General features: G+C 44.2%; 1 protein-coding gene across 6 annotated transcripts in view; it reads right to left on the reverse strand.

The window, feature by feature from the left end:
• RAD51B (RAD51 paralog B) overlaps positions 1-18,770 on the reverse strand; it is a 635,945-nt gene that overhangs the window by 120,325 nt on the left and 496,850 nt on the right. The window lies entirely within an intron of this gene.

Genomic DNA, 18,770 nt, shown 5'->3' on the forward strand with positions numbered 1-18,770 from the left:
CTCCTTAGAGGCAGGCTTACAAGTCCCACCACTTAGAAGCCTGCCCACACCCCCCCACCTCATATCTGGGACACCTTGAGGTCTCCTCTGAATTCCTCTGCGCACTTTGGCTCGGGGACGTGAGAGGAATCCTAGCCCTAGGGAGCACAATGGGACATTCATTATGCCTTGTATCCTCAAGATGCCATCTCTTTGCAATGAGGAGACTAAGTACAGAGAGGCTGAAGTCCACCGAATTAGCTAAAACAACATGAGGCCTTGAGCTCCTCATTCATTGTCTGCTTACTGCATCATCAGATTTTCACCCCTCAGTCTGGAGTATTGGTCTTTTTTCCTTTTCTTTCTTTTCTGGACCTGTCATCTTTCAGGGTGATCTACCAACTTTGCATGGCCTTACACTCCTGGGCCCAAATATTACAGCAGATGAATGTGGGTCAGTGCGTCTAGGCTGGAGGTGATTTCTTTGGCAATGTCTAAGTGGGAGTGCCACTGGCATTTAGAGGTTAGAGGCTGGTGATGCTGCTAAACACCCTGTAACGCACAGGACAGGCCCCCATAACAAAGAATTACCCAGCCCCAAAAACGAGAGTGCTGAGGTTGAATGCCCCTGGGTTAGACAACACCAACCATACATTTTCTCTGGTTCAAGCAGGTACAGGAATGAATTAGATGGAAATCAACAACTGGGACCACAACATGCCTGGGGATTTCCAAATGAAGAAGAGTTTAGCATAGGAAGGAATAAAATTTAGTGCATCATGCACATCATTCAAAACACACACAAATTAATTTGAGAACAAATTATCGAGACCGTGCTCATCTAATCACATCATTCCCTTACTCAAACTCCTCCAGCAGCCCTCCATGCTGAGGAGAAATACGAACTCCTGAACAATGCACCTGGGGCACTTCATCATCTGCTCCCGAGTCTCTCTCTGGCCCCACTGCTCTAAGCTTTCTCGCTGGATGGTCTCCTGTAACCTCCTGACTTCCCTGTCCCCATCCTCCTTGGCCTCTTGTCAGCAGCTGATAAAGCTTCCCCCTCTTTTGGCATCCAATATACTGCTTCTTCTGCTTCTTCTGGATCCCAATGAGTATTCTTTTCCTTCTCTGCTTTTCTTCTCCCTCTCTTCCTAGTTGTGGGTGGACCTCAGGGGGCTGACTGTGACTGATTTTTCTCCTACCACCCAAGTGCCTTCAGTGGCTAGGAAGATAATGTGCATTAGTAAAGAGGCCAGGTGTTTGCATCTTAAAATGCAGGAATCCTTTATTACTGCAAAGAGATACACTTTCTTCCATTCTTCTTAAAATATACAACCCTCTTATCTTCCATTTTCCCCTTTTTGATAGAGACATATTAATAAAGAAATATTTTCTGTTATAAGAAAACCAACCCTGGAAAGGCAATGGCAACTGATTTTTCTTTTCTATCTTTTTCTTTATTGCATTTTTATAAAACAGCTTTTTTGAGATAATTCACACATCATACAATCCACCCAAAGTGTACAGTTCAATGGTTTTTACTATATTCAGAGTTGTTCAAGCATCACCACAATCATCACCTCAAAAAGAAACCCCATGCCCCTTAGCCATATAAGCCTCAAGCCCCTCTTTCCTGCCCCCCAGCCCTAGGCCACCATTACTCTGCTTTGTGTTTAGTACGAAGTATTAGGAGATGACGGGGAGTAGTGGCGACTGTGGTGAATGAGAGGATCCAGCCATGATTGCAAGAGGGCAGACCCTGGCTGCTCCAGCTATTGCTGTCATGTGACAATAAGAGTTCATAGTCAGCCACATCTTTTGACTTTTAAAAGAGAAGCCAGAAGTCGATGTTTTAAGTACAATCTCCTGGTTTTATTTTTATTTTTTTTTTAAAGATTTATTTATTTATTTGAGAGAGAGAGAATGAGAGAGAGAGAGAGTACATGAGAGGGGGGAGGGTCAGAGGGAGAAGCAGGCTCCCTTACTGAGCAGGGAGCCCGATGTGGGACTCGATCCCGGGACTCCGGGAACATGACCTGAGCCGAAGGCAGTCGCTTAACCAACTGAGCCACCCAGGCGCCCCAATCTCCTGGTTTTAACACGTTGGCTTAATTTAACAATTTTTGAAAACACACAAATGAACATACTTAGGAGCCATATATCACTTATTCCCACCAAGCTTGCAACCTCTGCTCCATATGGCATGGCCTCACTGTTGACAAGGACGACACCCCCACGTGGATGATTTTGAAGCCTTTGTGTCAACCTATGACCAGCCTTAGCACCTGTTCTCCATTACTAACAACAAGAACTACAAGCCTGACCTAATGAATTTCAGCACCGTAAACTGAGTATCTTCAAATCAAGCTTATGTCTTCCCATATAACTCACTCTTCTTTCTTTGTTCCTTTCTTTGGACTTCTAGTTAATCTGGTTCGTTCCATTTTTAAATTTCTCCTTCTCTCATGCTTCTCAGTTCCAAGAAATTGAGACGTTCTATTGATTGAACTGTAAAATCTCACCCATATCCATTCTTTACCCTCCTTTCCTCCTACCCCAACCTTAGATCAGACCCCCATTAGCTTTCACCTGGGGATGGCTGCTAGAGCTTTCTACCTGATGTCCATGTTGCTGTCAGTTCCTCCTCACTAAAGCCCATTCTCTCTTCTTCTGCCTGATTAACCTCCCCAGGCACACACCTAGGCACACTCCCTGCCACTTCTGATCAAGCGTGCTCGAAAACTTTTAATGGCTCCGAAGTGTGTCCAAAGAGCTCTAAATTGCTCAGATTGGCATTCAAAGCTCTTCTAGTCTGTGCCCAACCTGCCTTTCCACACAGCTCCCTCCATTCCACCTCATAGAGACTTTGCTCCAATGTAATCACTTCTTCCCCATGTCCCTTCCACACCTGAAATGCCTCTAGGTCCACACGTTGTCTTCGGTACCACTTCCTGCACTCCACTTTCTTGGTCATCACAGGCATACAGTCTTCCTCCTCTAAATTCCCATAATACTTTATTTCCCTTTCTCATGTTTCACCATTTTCTCTCCTGTTGTATATTCCTTGTGTGTGCTTTTCTTATCAACCCTAATACATATTTTAAGAGGGCCAAATCCATGTCTGATTTATGCTAGTCTGCCTAAATCACTTAACTCAATCGTTCTGTGTCACTGCCACACAGAAGATACTTAATAAATCCTGATTAAATAGTTAATAAGTTATTCCTACTTAACTTTGAACCATGTTATATATATTTGTTCTAGCAACAGATTTACAGTCTTAATTAATAGCATTTTCACATTTTTCAAACAAACTTATTAGAAGCTTGTTGCTTCTAACAAGATGCCTGCTAAGTGATAGGATGAAGTAAGGCTGAGCTTTCAAGTTTGCCATGAAAAAGTTATGTGTGACTAATCAGGAGTTAGTTAAGCAGTAAAAAAAATATATATATATATTTTGATAATAAAATTATAGGCATTTCCCAGGTCTGGAAGATGTTTTCAGGAGTCAGAGCCATATGGGGCCAGGGGTGACTATTTAAAGACTGCCACGTCCCTAAACCAACGAAAACAGTATAACAAAGTACCCCATATATCTGGCTGCTTTCTGGACAGGCAAGCTCAGGTCCTGACAAAAGGCATGAGTGCAAATAACTACGGAAAAGTTTCTAATGGAAACCCTGAGTGAGTGGCTTGAGGAGATCTATTTTCAGGAGTGCTTATAAACATTACGCCACCACAAGAGCAGTTAACAGAGGACCTTGAAAGCTAATGATAAGAAAAGACAATATTTTTAAAGTACTACAAGTGAGGCACTAGGTGACCCCTTTATATAGAGGGCTTACGTCTTGTTTGAGCTTCATATCTTAGTTACATCTTTTTTTGATCCTCACAGCCACCCTCGGAGGTGGGGAATATCATCATCCCTATTGACAAACTAAGGCTGTGAGAGATTAAGTCACTCTCCCAAGGTCACATGGTTGGTTAATGACAGGGCCGGGACTCAAACCGGGCAACTGTCTTCACCACTACTCCAGTCGGCCTTCTCCAGGCTCCTTATGTCAAACAGCCCACAACTGTGTCAGCCCAGGGGGGCCTCAGGAAGGGCCTGAAGGACCTGAAGAGCCTGAAGGCCCACCTCTGAAAGGACACTGATGGAGGCGATTGCGAGCATCTCATCACTCATCTGAATCTGTGTGTCACTCTGGCCCCACAACCAGCTTCCTCCGAACGTTCTGATATACAGTGATAACTCAGGGCAAGGGGTTTCCAGAAAGACAATGCATGCCCTGGCTTGGAAGTTATTTAACCTCACGCAACTGACCCAGCAGCTGATTCATGTAAATCAGGTGGCCCAAAACTGACCCTCTCTGGTTGAAGGCCTAAAAATCTGGTCAGAATGGAAAAGTTATTTCACTTCATAGGAACCTGAAGAGTGGCTATAGGTGGTGGGATTACTTGAGAGAGAAGTGGGAGAAAGGAAGGTGGGGAAACTGTCAGTTACTACAAATTTATAACTTTTCTTCTTTTTAAGATCTTATTTATTTACTTGAGAGAGAGAGAGAGCACGTGTGCACAAGTGTGTGGGTGGGGGGCAGAGGGAGAGGGAGAAGCAGACTCCCTGCTGAGCTAGAAGCCCACCCTGAAATCATGACCTGAGCCAAAGGCAGATACTTAACCCACTGAGCCACCCAGGTGCCCCCGGGCGCCCCTGTAACTTGATTTTCAACTAGAAAATCCAATGGCCTCATGTCTTTTGACTTTCAAATATTTCTGGCATAAATAATCATTAATGCTGTTTATGGGAAATTAAAGGTAAAAGGAATCTGCTTTGCTGGCCTTTCAGAAAAGGTGATTTCCTGCCCAATGACCTAATTGGTCAGGAAAGAGGTAAGTGGATCTTCTCGATGCTCATTTTAAGCGGAAGTTCTAAAAGTTAGGGCACTCTCTCCCTTTCTCCTTTTTGATGACTCTGATATTTAGACCTGCCAAGGCAGAATGACCTCATTGTACTGGAGTTTGGTTCATTTCAATACAAATAGAAAAATCAAATAAGTGAACTAGGTTTTGAAAATATTTTCATTATTGGGGATTTTTCATCATCACAGGATTGAGCTTGTGGAAGTATCTGAATAAGCTACACGGAGAAAACCAAATTTGTTTACACTGAAGTCAGGTCTCTTTAAAACAGACTGTGGGGACATCCGTTCTCCACTCTCTCAGACTCTTTTAGGTAAGTCAGAGCATGTTTTCTTTCTGTGACTGCTTACCCATCTGTAAAATGTGAATAATAATTCCTGCCTCCAGGCAACCAAAGGTTCATGGTGACTCTCAGATGGAGATATTTGATATGTATAAATGACTGGAACAATGCTGACTAAACACTGAAGATGAAATTCCATAGAGGAAGAAAGTTGAATTATCATCTTCTACATTTTTTATTCTATTAATAATGAGGCAAGCTAGTAAAGCTCAGTCATGAAGTGGTTAAAACAACAGGACTTGGATTCTGCAGTATGTTTCATGACTACTATCTTTTGGATCCAATTCCCCATGCCTGTGGAGTGGGAGTTGGTTATGAAGATACATTTCTCACAAGGCAAGAGGCTCTCTCCCTGTTCCGCACACAGGGTGTAGTCCTTGTGTAATCAGACTGGAGGAGGATAATCAGGTTGCTATGTAGCCTTGATTTCCAAAAAGGTAATGGGCTTCTGGTACCAACTTGTGCCAGTATCTAGAAGAGGTCTGTTGGGGGGCCTTCAGTGAGGAAGCTCCTTCTCTGAAAACATGTCAATTTATGACTCCTGTGCTAAGCATTTCTGGGAGGTCAAACTGAATCTCCAGTACATAACAAAGAAGTGTCTGCCCTGTAGCAAAAGGATCAACTTTAAAAGAATAGACTTTTCCATGTTAAAAATAATGCAAGTATAAACAAAGCACTGACTCCCAGGTCAGGGGTTCGGGGAGGAAAAACTCCCAGCCCAGGAGGGCTGGATATCCTGGACATTGGTCCCTCCTGTCCCTTTAGATGAAAGGCACCTTATTGAGCTTGAAAGAGGAAAGAAAGAAGGAAAGAGAGAGAGAGATGGAGGGAGGGGAGAAAGGAAGGAAGGAAGAAGGAAGGAAGGAAGGAGGGAGGGAGGGAGGAAGAAAAGGAGGGAGGGAGGGAGGGAGGGAGGGAAGGAGGAAGAAAGAAAATAACGTATAAATCTTTTCGGGACTGCAATAAGGTCAGGAAGGAGATGGCATGTTACCATTGGAAGGAACAGTCTCTTCCTTATCTTTGTCCTCACATTCTAAAGCATGTTCTGTATAATGCATGACAGCATATGGTCAGCCACTGGCTACACGGCAGGACCCTGGAGTTCTATTTCGGACTTAGCTGTGGGTTTTAACGAGGCCGGGTGCAAAAGGAGGGTAACAAAGAACATCAGGGCAGACCTTGCTAATGACCAGTTACTTTGCCTCTCTGAGCCTCAGTTTCCTCATCCATGACAATGGGTTGTTGAAAATGATCTCAGAAGTTCTTGTCTCTACTAAGAACTTTGAATCTATGGCATTTTGATGACAAGAAATTAGCTCTTCATTCTGGACTTCACTTTTCCCAGAAGTTTGAGAATGTTCTACTCTGTGTGCTATCTTTGAATGGCTGTACCCTACCTGACACACATTTAAGCCTAAAGAGAGTGCAGACATGTGGTCCTTTTCCTAAGAGTAGATTTCCCTCCAGACTAGGGATTTTCTAAGTCTCTCCTACCTACTAAAACCTTATGATGGGTAAACATGTGATGGCCAGTGGCCAAGTCCCAGCAAACATGACCTCGTAACAATAAAACTTAAAGGTGGGAGTCTGAGTGAGAGAGTAGGGATCAGAAGGGGATTACCATCCACTAAATTCAGTTTCTCCTGTTTAAAACCAGGCCCATGGAAGTGGCTGAGCTTCAGCATATACTTTTTGTTGGATCATTCATTTGAACTGGGGAATGACTGAGAATCTTGGTTAGCCCTAGTCGAAAGATGAAGTAGGGAAATATTTAGATCTGCTTTTTCCTAAGTTACTCAGAGTAGCCTAAACTACCTCTGTTAGTGGATCATCAGGTCTTGTTGTCTTGTTTTATTTGACAAGGAAGCCAGAATTTCAGCAAGCAATGTCGAAGAGGATGAATGGGGTATAAAAGGGAAGAAGACTACCTAGGATAGGCTCTTTCTAGAATAAGGATTGAAGATGACCTACAAGCTCCATGAGGCCACAGTGCAAAGGTATCACATAAAAAGAGATTTGGACAGGCTCACACATCTATCCTCCAGCAAAATTAATTTCCTTGGGGGTTTGTGGTTCATTAACTGAACCTGTGAACCAGCTGTATTCAGTGTGCACTCTACTTCCCCAGGCCTTTAAAATTGACAATGGTCTGTAGGTCAAGTTCCAACGGAAGTGATATTTCTGACCTAGCTCTATAAATAGAGCACTGGAAAAAACCCATCAGCGGCAAATGGCCCAGGAAACACACGCTATCTATTAAGTAAGTAACCGCAGTATCTGTACTGCCATTTTAGATGAGAAAAAAATATCTTTTGTTATTTATAATCTTCAGAGCTTTGAGATTCTCAAAATACTTTGAAGTTATTAGTCTTCTTTCAGATTTACAAATAAAGGATCCGAGGCATAAAACCGCACACTAACTGCCTCAGTATCATCTGTGCCCTGAGGAAGCATTTGGCCTGGTAAAGGATAAGGCTGCTTCACTTTGGTAAAGCAGAACATTTCATCTCTAATGTCTCTGGGCTAGAGGTGAAAAGATTTGAATGCAGTCCAGAGTCTTTACTTGCACAACACACCTAGGATCCAGGTTCCAATAAAACTTGTTAGTGGGAAAGGTTAGAAATGTGAAGAAGACAAGAAAAGGTGGGGCAATCAGAGCCTTTGGAATGGCAACAGTTAGGGATGGGTTAATCCTCCACAGCGGAAGGAAGAAACAGAGTTAGCTAATCACTAGGATGAAGACTGGTAGGTGCTGGCACAAACCATTCAGACAACTCCATTGGCTTTCTGTGGGGAGAACACACGTTAAGTTTTCCAGAGTCTTAGTATGGTTATGTAAGTCATCAGCCAAACACGACACTTCTGACAATGAAATGGGGACATTTTAATGACGATATTGGGATAACAGAGATGAATCAGGACCCTTCTGGGCAAACTAGGATGCATGTGGGAAATTCCTAGAACAGGATGAGGGTGCTCACTCACCCTAGTCTACAACGCATCTAATTTACCAACCAAGAGTTCTATAGGGGACACTGCACAGAACCGCTCTGCTATGTGTGCAGTGACAATCATGAATGTCCTCAAGGATAGCAATGAAAACAATAACAGGCATGGGAAGCACAGAACTCGGGCATCTGAATAGAAAGAATTAAGCTCCTCCCACCCGGCTCTGCTTCCAACATTCCCCAAGAGGCCTTGCCCCTAAAACCTTTCTTCAATATAGCTTTCTCCAGCTACCTTCTACTTGGGGATGGGGGTGGGGAAGCCTGACTGGTGACCTGTAGTCAGGTCTCCTGACCCTTTGAAAAGAACTCTTTAATTAAAAATAAACTCACTCATTAGAGGAAACACATACTATTCTTAAGTAAATACTAGCAAATAAAACAATGAAAACAAAAACATTTCATTTTCTTTTCATTTCATTCTGAGGCATTTTCTTTCTGAATTTAGGCTTAATTCAACATCAACCAGGAAGATGCTTATGTGAAATGGGTTTTCTTCCATAGCAGCGTGAATAAGTGAATTCCTCAAATCATACCAATCAGCCATCTTGGTATGAGCTTTGCTTTTCTACTGTAATTGTAGAATCTAAGGCAACAGGAGGATACCAGAGCTGGATTCTACGAAGTCCTGGTATTATATGTGGTCATCTCATTTTTTGACTGTCTGATATTTTTTTCAGGTGACTTTTTTTTTTTCCTGGCCGAAGCAGAAGAAATACATTTGTCACTTAATCTGATTTCAGATTATCTATAGTCTTGGCTGCTGGGGGGAAAAAAAATCCCCCTCAGAGGTATGCATTCAGCCAGCTGCCTCTGGAGAAAGCTAGGAAGGACAAAATGGAGGCATATCCTTTCTCAGTTACTCTTCCTGGGGAGATTTGAACTAGAGTGAAGTAATGCTTGGTAGCTTTACATATCCAGGGAACTCATCTGGACAATGATAGCCTACCTGACTGAAGAGCAAAGGGACACACTAATAGTGATGGGGAACCAGCTCACTACGCAAACCCAGGACCAGGAGAGAGGGTCCTTTCCCAAGGCCTCAGCTGAAGCAGAACTGGGCCCAGGTTCAGTCTGCTGTTGCTCAGGCTGGACTGCATCCCTGGCTCTTTGCAGGTAATAAGGACAGAGGCGGGGGAAAATGCTGTTGTCTATCAGGAAATATGTTCTTCAAGAAAAAAAAAGCATTAACACAAAGACATTTCAACTAAATAGAATGTCTAATCCTGGACTGGATCTTGGATCAGGAAAAAAAAAAAAGTTGCCATAAAGGACATAATTGGGACACCTGACAAAGTTTGACTTTGGCATATTAGATAATAGTATTATATCAGTGCTAATTTCCTGGGTGAGATCATTGTATCATGGTTATTATGTAAGAGAAGTTCTTGTTTTTCTGAGATAAATGCTGAAGTATTTGGAGATGAAAGGTCATGATATCTTCGGCTTATTCTCAAATGGTTTCATAAAGATAACAATAATAAATTCATATTATAAAAATAAGTTAATAATAATAATATGAGGGAGATTTTAATAATGTGGCAAAATGTTAGAAGTTTAGGTGAAGCATGTGTGGGAGTTCACTGTACTTTCCCTGGAAATTTTCTGTAGATTTGAACTCTTCTACTTAAAAAAACAAACAAAAATAAACAACTGTGAAAATGTAGGTTGGCCTACTCTAGGAGCTGACTTGGGTCACTGATAGAAAATCAGGACACAGGACTGGATCTATGGAGAAATTACTAGGGCATTGTTTCATTTGCATGTTTATGCATCAGAATCATCTAAACCAGGTACACACCTTCTTAAAATGTAGAATCCTTGTCCCTATCCCAAACCTAATGAATCAGCATCTCTGAGGGGTGATGCCCAGGAGTCTACATTTTCAAAAGGCTCTCCCAGATGATCCCTATATATATTAAAGTTTGAAAAAAATCACATACCAGGCATTTGCTATTTTGCTTGCAATTATAGACTTCTCAGACCCCATGGACAGTCCATGTACTGTGACGGATGCACTTGCATTTACAAAAATCTCCACCTCATATCTTGTCATGTAGCTCTGCATTCTTTTCATCAGTGGAAGACATGAGGCTGGTGAATGCCCTTTGGCCCAGTTTTTAAGACTCCTATCTGCTGACTTTAGCCCCCACCCTACTTCCCAAGGGGAACAGCGAAGAGATGTAAACTGTTTAGAAATGCCACAACTCATCTGCTTGGAGCTGCTGTCAGAGGAGCAACCCAAAACCCTAAGTCAGAAAGTAGAGGAGGGGCAGCTGGCGGCCTGCGGCATGAGACAGGACAGGGCTAGTGATGAGGCCTAGGTCCCCCGCAGGCAGAGACCCTCATTAAGGTCGCTTGTCAGTCAGGCTCCTTGACCTGCATTTCTTCCAGACACCAAACACAGCTCAGCTTTCAGAGCTCGAGCTTCCCCTTGTTTCTTCAGTGAGAACAGGAACAGAGCGCAAGCGAGGGAGTAAGAGAATCAGGTGGGACAGGAGCTAGGGGCCCTGAGGTGCTCTGAACACTCCAGAGCACACAAGTACATCCGACCAATTCAACTTAAACTGCACTCATTGCCTGCTTCCCTCGACCCCACCGCATCCGTGTACTCACTATTCCCATTTCATAGACTAAGAAGCGACTTTACCGAAACCCACTTAGTGTGAGGCCGAGCTGGGGCCCAGGCCCAGGCATGCTAGCACTTTCTGCTGATGAGCTGCCTCCCTTTCGGCCTTAGAGAGCACATGGCTGTAGAGAATGCTTTTAATTATCACCTTGCCCGGAGTGCAAAGATTTATCGTTAGGCTTTCTTCCCGCCCCGTCTCAAGCACCCCTTTGGGAAGCAGCCTGATCATGATAGGAATCAGGATATTTTCATGCACGGGAGAGAATGGAATGCTGGCATATCACACATGTTTGTTGCCCCTGAAGGCTGTAAGAAGGGGGATGGGGGCTAAGAAACAGAACGGTGACTAGTTCGGTGAGGCGATCCCCGGGATCTCAGCACCCTGAGTTTTAGACAAGAACCCAAAGGTACTTGGGATGTCTTTTCCCACACTGGTGAGTTCAGCTGGGCTGCCAGATTCCTGCAGTTCAGCTTGTGTTTCCTTGACATCTGGAGCTGGGCTTTCTGCATCAAGGTGAGGAGAAGCTGCTGTACTTCACCCTTTTCGGGGTGTGCAACTGGATACCCCCCCCCATGGTTGTCATGCCGACATAAGCCTCCCAACAGATTGGGGCCACAGAAGAGAGGGAAAACTCCATTCGTGACTGGAATTCACAGTGGCCTCTGGATCACAAGTTGCAGGGTCCCTGCCATGTGCGGATTGCCTGGGTGTGGGGGACCTTGGGCAACGGAGACGACCTTCCTTTAACTCCCTCCAGTATTCCCTCACGAGACTGCCTCAATCCTGGGCGGTACAGTCAAGTCTTTTTAGGCAGGAGCCTCATGGCAGGAAGGGGAACTGATGAACAAAATGTGCTGATGCTCACAGGACTATTTTAATTGGGGGGAACTGGTTTTGGTGACAGCAGGCGGTCAGTACACATCTGTGAAATATGAGTTCTTGAGCAAAGCAATTTCCTTCTTCCTTGAAGTCCACTGTTTATCTAGAAAGAGGACAGAACTATGGGTTTACTGAAAATGACCAGATTCAACAAAGTGACCAAGACCACCCACTTGGTATAACTTGTCCCATAGCTCTGACGTCACTTGTTACAAGACACTACAGTAAAGAATTATGAGGTAACGTTTTGGAATAATTAGTATGTTCCAGACCCTAGGCTCAATACCTTACACACATTAGCTCTATGAGGGAGATGCCATTGTCATACCAATTTTCTACAGAGAGAGTAAGTTATTGCCCAAGGTCACCCGCAAATGGCAGAGCAAGGCTTTGAACCCAGCAGCCTGACTCGTCACTTCTTTCATTATTTCTTTCAGCCATTTAGAAAATATTTAAAGAATGACCATTCATCTCTCTCTCTGGGAGAGAAAACTCACCCCATTTTCTAGATACTCCACTCACGTTCCTTTCCTCATTAAGTTGCAATATTCAGTTTCTAATTCAGAGTCATCTGTGCCTGTCTAGGAAAGCATATTTTAATAATGTTCTTTCCCTATTGTTGGAAAACTCTTAGTCATATGATAGGTTTCTAGAAACTGATACCAAAGAAAAATAAATCTCCAGGTTCTGTAGATTTCCAACTGAAATTATGTAAAATAACCTTAGTTGCCAAAATCGTGATTGGCTTTCCTTCCATGAATATAATCTCCACATCTGGTTTACCTTCTTTGCCAAAAGGACATGATTACATATCTTTTTTTATACCTTAGGATGTTTCTATTTTATGACATTTCTAAGTGGAATTGCTATGTTAATCATCACTGCAATCCCATTGATAATTACATTACTTCTTTTATCAATGTTAACTCTACAATGAAAAATAAAGCAGCAGAAGGTAAATGTGATAGAGTCAGAAAAGCCCCACAGGAAGCCAGTTAGCCCATTTTTCTCATCTGTAATATGGTCGTGGGATAGGAAGGGGGTCAATAATCACGGTTAACATTCACATGCATCTATAATGGGCCAGAAGCAGTTCCAAGTGCCTTACGTGATACAAATCTTTTAGTCATTCCAATAACAACATGAAGTTGGATATTATTATTGCCCTTATTTTAGAGATGACAAAACTTTACCCACATTTGTGTAGCTAGTAAGTGGTGGACAGAGGATTCAAACACTGACAGTCAGACCCCCGAGCCTGTGTTTCAGCCTTGCCCATGACTCCGGCAAGCAGCCAGGGCTGGGAGTCCTTGTTCTCGCTGACTTCCCACACCAGCAGTTGAGTCTGACCCCAGCAGTAGATTATTATAGCATCCTTAGCCAAGGATGGCCCATAAAGTTTTCATGACATTATCATAGACTCATCTTGTTTATGAAACAGAGTCATGGTACACATAGAAAAGTCACATATTACACATTTTTTTAGTAAAAGATTTTATCATCATTGTTTTAAGGGAAAGTGACATGCCTAAGGTCACACACCAAGTTACAGGGTCAGTACTGGTACAAACACCCCTTCCTGGACACTCCTTGGACCTCAGGATCTGTTGCTTCACTTGGAAGATATCATGGCCTCCCCACCTGATCAGGCACTTCTGTAACTGCGTATAGCTCTGGGCAAGACCAAAGGGATCATGTACCCACTTCCCAGCAGCCCTAGCTCTAAATTAAAAACAGCACAACAGCAACAACATAGTAGCAACAACAAAATTATAATAAAATACTTGGCGGAAAGACCTTTAGGGTACAAAAATTTCCTTAAACTGATCATCTAGGGAAGGAAAGGGAGGGTTCCTTCTTTTAAGAGGCAAGTGCCTGCCAGCAGGAACCTAAAACTCATTATTATTCTGTATTTTCTTTTTGCATGACTGAAAAATTTTTCTATCCTCCTCCCTCCCATCCTTATCAAAAGAATACCCCCAAGACAATCACAAACTTTAAGAGTAGCAACGTGTCACTTCAAAAAAATTTAAAAATGAAAAATAAAAAAACCCACGGTGGTTGCAAAACAGCTTTGTGTGGAAGAAGGGCAAGTTTTCTCTTAAGAGAGGCTAATTTCATAGGGTTGGGAAAGACAGAGATGAGGGGGAAAGGGTGGGAGCGCAGAAGAAGGGGAGGCGGGAGAGGAGGGGATAAAGGAGGAAGAATCGCTGGCTTTAAAAAGCAACATTGTCCAGAGAGGTGAAAGGGAACAGATGGCCGTGGAGAATGTGGCCCTCAAAGCCCAGAAGAAAGGCGCAATGCTGACAGATCTTGCTGTTTCCCATTGACGCCTGAATGTTCTAGTGTGGGGAGCCGAGGCCGGTGCAGGGGACAGACCTCTGTTCCCAGCGGCTCACTGGGGCACTGGCGCTGAGGCTCACTGAGAAAAAGAGCAAGAGAGGGGGGTGGGGAGGGCAAGCAGCTGTGGCCACAGAGGGAGGGACAGTGGGGGGGCGTGCGGGCTTCCACCGCCTTCTCTTCTGGCCGGCCCCGGGAAGGTCAGCCCAGCGCCGGTCTGTGCCCTGGCAGAGGTGAAGGAAAGGGCAGCAGCTGGGGCCCAAAGTCTCAGCGTCCTTCCCTGAAAACACACTGGGGGAGGCATGTCTGGGACAAAATAGATACCTTGAGAGAGGGAAATGAAGAAAATATTCCAAATGCTTTTGGAGGATTGAGACATTCAAACTACAATAAACAAGAAACTTGGGTCTTTGAAGGAGGTCAGAGAATCCTGCCAAGTAAATCCCATATTATTTCATGGAGTCTCAGGGCAGAGAAGGGATTTGGAGAGGAAACACCAAAGTGAGTTGGTGGCTGACCCAGGAAGGAAGGAATCCAGGCGTCGGTTTAGAGTTCTGAGTCGGCCCCCAAAGAGGTGCAGGATTCACAGTGGAGCTTCGGAGGACACAGTGGGGTGGGCGTGACACAGGAGGGGCAGAGGGGGCTCCCACGTCCAGGGTGTGTTCATGTGCGTTCACGTGTGTGCGTGGGACAGGCATCTGGGGGCTCTGCTTGCAGGCCCGTTGCCTGTGGTTGCACCACACTGGAGGATGTTACTGGAAACCCACAGGTCGCCACAGAGTGACATTAGTGCAGGCATCTCTCGCCTCCCGGGAGGGGAAAGCCCGACAGGCAGCCCCTGCAGATGGAGGTCTGGAGAATGGGTATGTGTGGCAGGGGGAGGGGGCAAGGGTTTGAGGAAGCGGCCATTACAGAGCAGTCCACAGACTTCAGGGGACAAAGACACAATTGGTGCAAGTTCCTCAATATAACTTTGATGGGGAAAATTATTGTTCCAAATGACCTCTTGACCTCTCCCTACACCCTCCAGAGGACGATGATAAAATTTAGCCCCACTCCTGCCCACTAAGGAAGGAGCCACACTCTTCTTGGCTCATTGTCCAGCTGGCCCACAGAGAGCTAGCTGCACGAGCTCAGAACGTTTCTCCGGTTTTGATTTTCTTTTCTCGTCTTCCCTGACCCAGAAAGTGAGAGAGACCTGAACTCAGGGCGGAGGTCTTCAAACAGTGGGGTATGAGTGTGCAGCAACAGATCCTTCATCAGAATAACTATTTGGAAACATTCCCACATGTCTCAGGCCCCCATAAATCGCTCGCTTGTCGAGCCCTTGGTGGGGAAGGGGACGTTAAAAGGTGGCTCTAAATATATTTAGTGACCTGGCAAAATCACTTTCACTTGGGCTACAGCTCTGTTTTCACATGCAAGAGGATGCCACGATGGCCACCAGGCCCTGTGTTTTGCACCGTACATACATCTGAGTTCCTGAGAAAATCCCCAAAGAGTGGGGTAGTCAAAAAAGATCAACCATGATGAAGACCTTGCCTTTTATTTCTCTGCTTCATCCAAATTGCTCCCCAGGCACTTTTAGATTTAGAAGCTCCACTAATCAACCTTATAAACAGCAGTCCAGCCACTGCATAGAAATTACTTTGTATAGCTTCTCAGTGAAATTACCCCAGGGGATAGAAGATGCCCAGGGCTTTAACAATGACAATATAACACAGCCTCCGTATGAGAATAGAAGACAAGTACACTTTGACATCCCAATTGAAACTCCAGGCTGAATCCGACACAGAAGAATGTCATTACCTTTCCTAGTCGGACGGCACACTAAAGAAATTGGAGAAGTGGAATACCTATTAGGTGCCCGCTAATCCTCCCCCTAAATTCAAAGCAGGGCTAGTCCCTGGAATTCATTTCTGAGTATTCTTACTCTCCACTATTGTTAAACAGCTCAACTGATAAGTGCTTGCAGCTAATAATGCTTTCTCCTGAACTCACCCCTCCTCTTTCCCAGCGGCTCAAAGCACTTTACAAATATCACCTCATTATTCTTTATAACACTCAAGTAAGCCTGATAGGTGGAAAGGTTCATTATCTTCTCTTTACCAATCGGGGAAATAGACAAAGGAAGAAGTGACTCGTTTAAGCCAACAAAGCAGAGGCAGAACCGGAAGGGGAAACTCGGCCGTCCTCCTGACTCCGAATGTGTACATGTCCTATGTCAGCTTGCAGAGACATTCTGCTGACAAGGCAGGATTCTCTAGCTGGGGGCTGTGTTGGAATCAACAGGGTTGCAGAACTTGCAGCACTGGCTGGAGGGGAAAGGGCAGGAGTTGAGATGGCGAAGCCCCGCTTGAATGGTCTTCACTAGTTCGGGCAAGTCACTTCACCTCTGAGTCTCAGTGTCCTCCTTAGGAAAAGGAGGGGCTTTGATTAGAGGATCTTGAAGGTCCCTTTCAGCTCTCAGATAACTAGTGAAGTGCAAGTTTCAAAAGAGGGGTTCGAGTTTTCACCAGCCCCTTGTGATGTCCGAGCTTCATTTGTCTTGTAAGCCTGAAATAGCATCCTTGTCTCTTTAAAGAGTGCTCTCTGTCATCCATTGTTCACACAAATGATAGTGGGGATCAAATCAGTCAATGCAAGGGGGGAAATGAAAGAGGTATTCCTGGGGTATCAAGGCCAAGGGCTAAAGAGAGACGGAGAAAGGCAGGGAGCAGGATGACGGAAGACTAGAAGGGTCATAAAAAGAAGAACTGGCATACGTTTTGAGTTGTGCCTACGTCCTACCTAGGAGCACTCCCTACATTCCAGGGAACCTATGACAAGTCCTCCAAAGCTAAGAAGGCCCCACAAAAACAAGGTTTGCTTTGCTTTTTCTAAGTACACGACTCACTTGACAATGCCCAAGCCCCGGTGAACAATGACCCAATGTACCCTGTCTTGGTAGTTTTCCATTTAAATACAATTTCATTTTAATGAAAAACACCAATGTGCCTTCAAGGTAATTAAAACTGGATTTTACAGGTGGCTTCATTAGTTCATAATTTGTGTTGCTTGAGCCAAATATGCCAGAGCCTTTAGAAGATCTGCAGGATTTTATCTCTCTGATCTTTTATACTTTCTTTCCCTAAATGATGCTTTGATACTCTTCACTTGCCACAAAGAAAGTTGGAGAGAGAGGACATTTAGTAAAACTAACATTTGTTTGCAGGAGAAGCAGGCCCCCACAACCAGAATAATGACCCTGGAAAGAGTTTGGGTGATGAGCCGATTATAGTGACTGGATATAAAGGACTGACTGCACAGCTGCCAGAAAAAAACACATTTTTGTAATATCTCAGTTGTTTCTATTGGCCTGGCCTTCCTTGCTTTCACCATGGGAACTGAGTCAACACATTTTCTTGCCTTTCTTTCAGTGATTGCAGTGCATTCTCCTCCCCCCACATACAGGGAAAAAGAAGTAGAGAACAGATAGCCCCTGAGAAGCAAAGGCTTGATGATCCAAAAAAAAATGGGTATGATTTTATTTATCTCCAGGTCCAGCTCCAGGTCCAGTTGCAAGCTTTATTCCATCTGCTCTCTCTGAGGACCTCAGCCTGACCTTGTGGAAACTTCTTTCTGGGAAATTAAGGAATTTCCAGGATTAGCTCAAGTCCTGAGGCTGCCAACTGTGACAATCCACAAAGCTCTCTTAGGTAATGATTCAGAGACCCCACTTCTGCTCAAGGCCAAGACAGTCTCCAAGGAGTTGGAAATATTCTCATTGCCTGGACCCAGACTAATAAGGCCAGTTGACCCCGGAAGAATTTCAGAAGGGCAAGCTCAGCAACTCTGCATACTAAAGACTCAACAACTGATACATCTATGAAAACAGAAATGTAACTGAACTTGAAAAGTGAGGATTAAGAGGTTGGATCAGAAACAAGTTTAAAAAAGAATACCACAGAAAAAGAAGGAAGTAGGGAAGGAAGGAAGGAAAGAGAAGGAGGGAAAGGAAAGAAGGAAGGAAGAAAACCTCATAAATTTAATAGCAGTTGACCTCCACCACCTGATTCTGGAGAAAGGCATCTTCTGAATATCTCCTGAACTAAACTTTTGAATTCTCCAGCAGAAAGCCAAGTTTCCAATGCGCATCAGGTAAAATGCCAAATTCCTCTCACCATCACAATCTCAAGATGAGGAAAGAGGAAAGATGAATCAATACTCTCTTCTGTGGGGTGACCTGGAGAAGAGTAAGGCTTTAGGTGTTACCAGAGATTGCACTAGTTTAATGCAGTCTAGATCACCCTAATCTCTCCTCAGACACTGTCTTTCCCTATGCCTCCTTAAGAGTACAGACATCTGGCTAGGTGATGGAACATCAAGCTTCTAAGTCCATTCTGTGACCTCCTTAAGCCTCAGTTTCCCCGTCTGAAAAATGAGGGAGTAGGACTAGAGGCCTCTAATGCCCCTCTTATCTCCAAGACGCCCTACTACTATTATATCTCTGCATAGATTGGCTCCAGCATTTTCCCCGCCATAGTACATTTTCTCTTTTAAGCTTCGCTCAGTGCTGGTCCCAAGGGGTCCCTGACAGTGTCTGAAGAGTGTCAGGTCAAGAATTTGTACTGGCTAACAGGGATATTTACTTCTCTTCACTTCTGCAGGGGAAAGTTAACATCAGAATAC

The sequence above is a fragment of the Zalophus californianus genome, chromosome 6 (genome assembly GCF_009762305.2).
Source record: "Zalophus californianus isolate mZalCal1 chromosome 6, mZalCal1.pri.v2, whole genome shotgun sequence".
NCBI lineage: Eukaryota > Metazoa > Chordata > Mammalia > Carnivora > Otariidae > Zalophus > Zalophus californianus.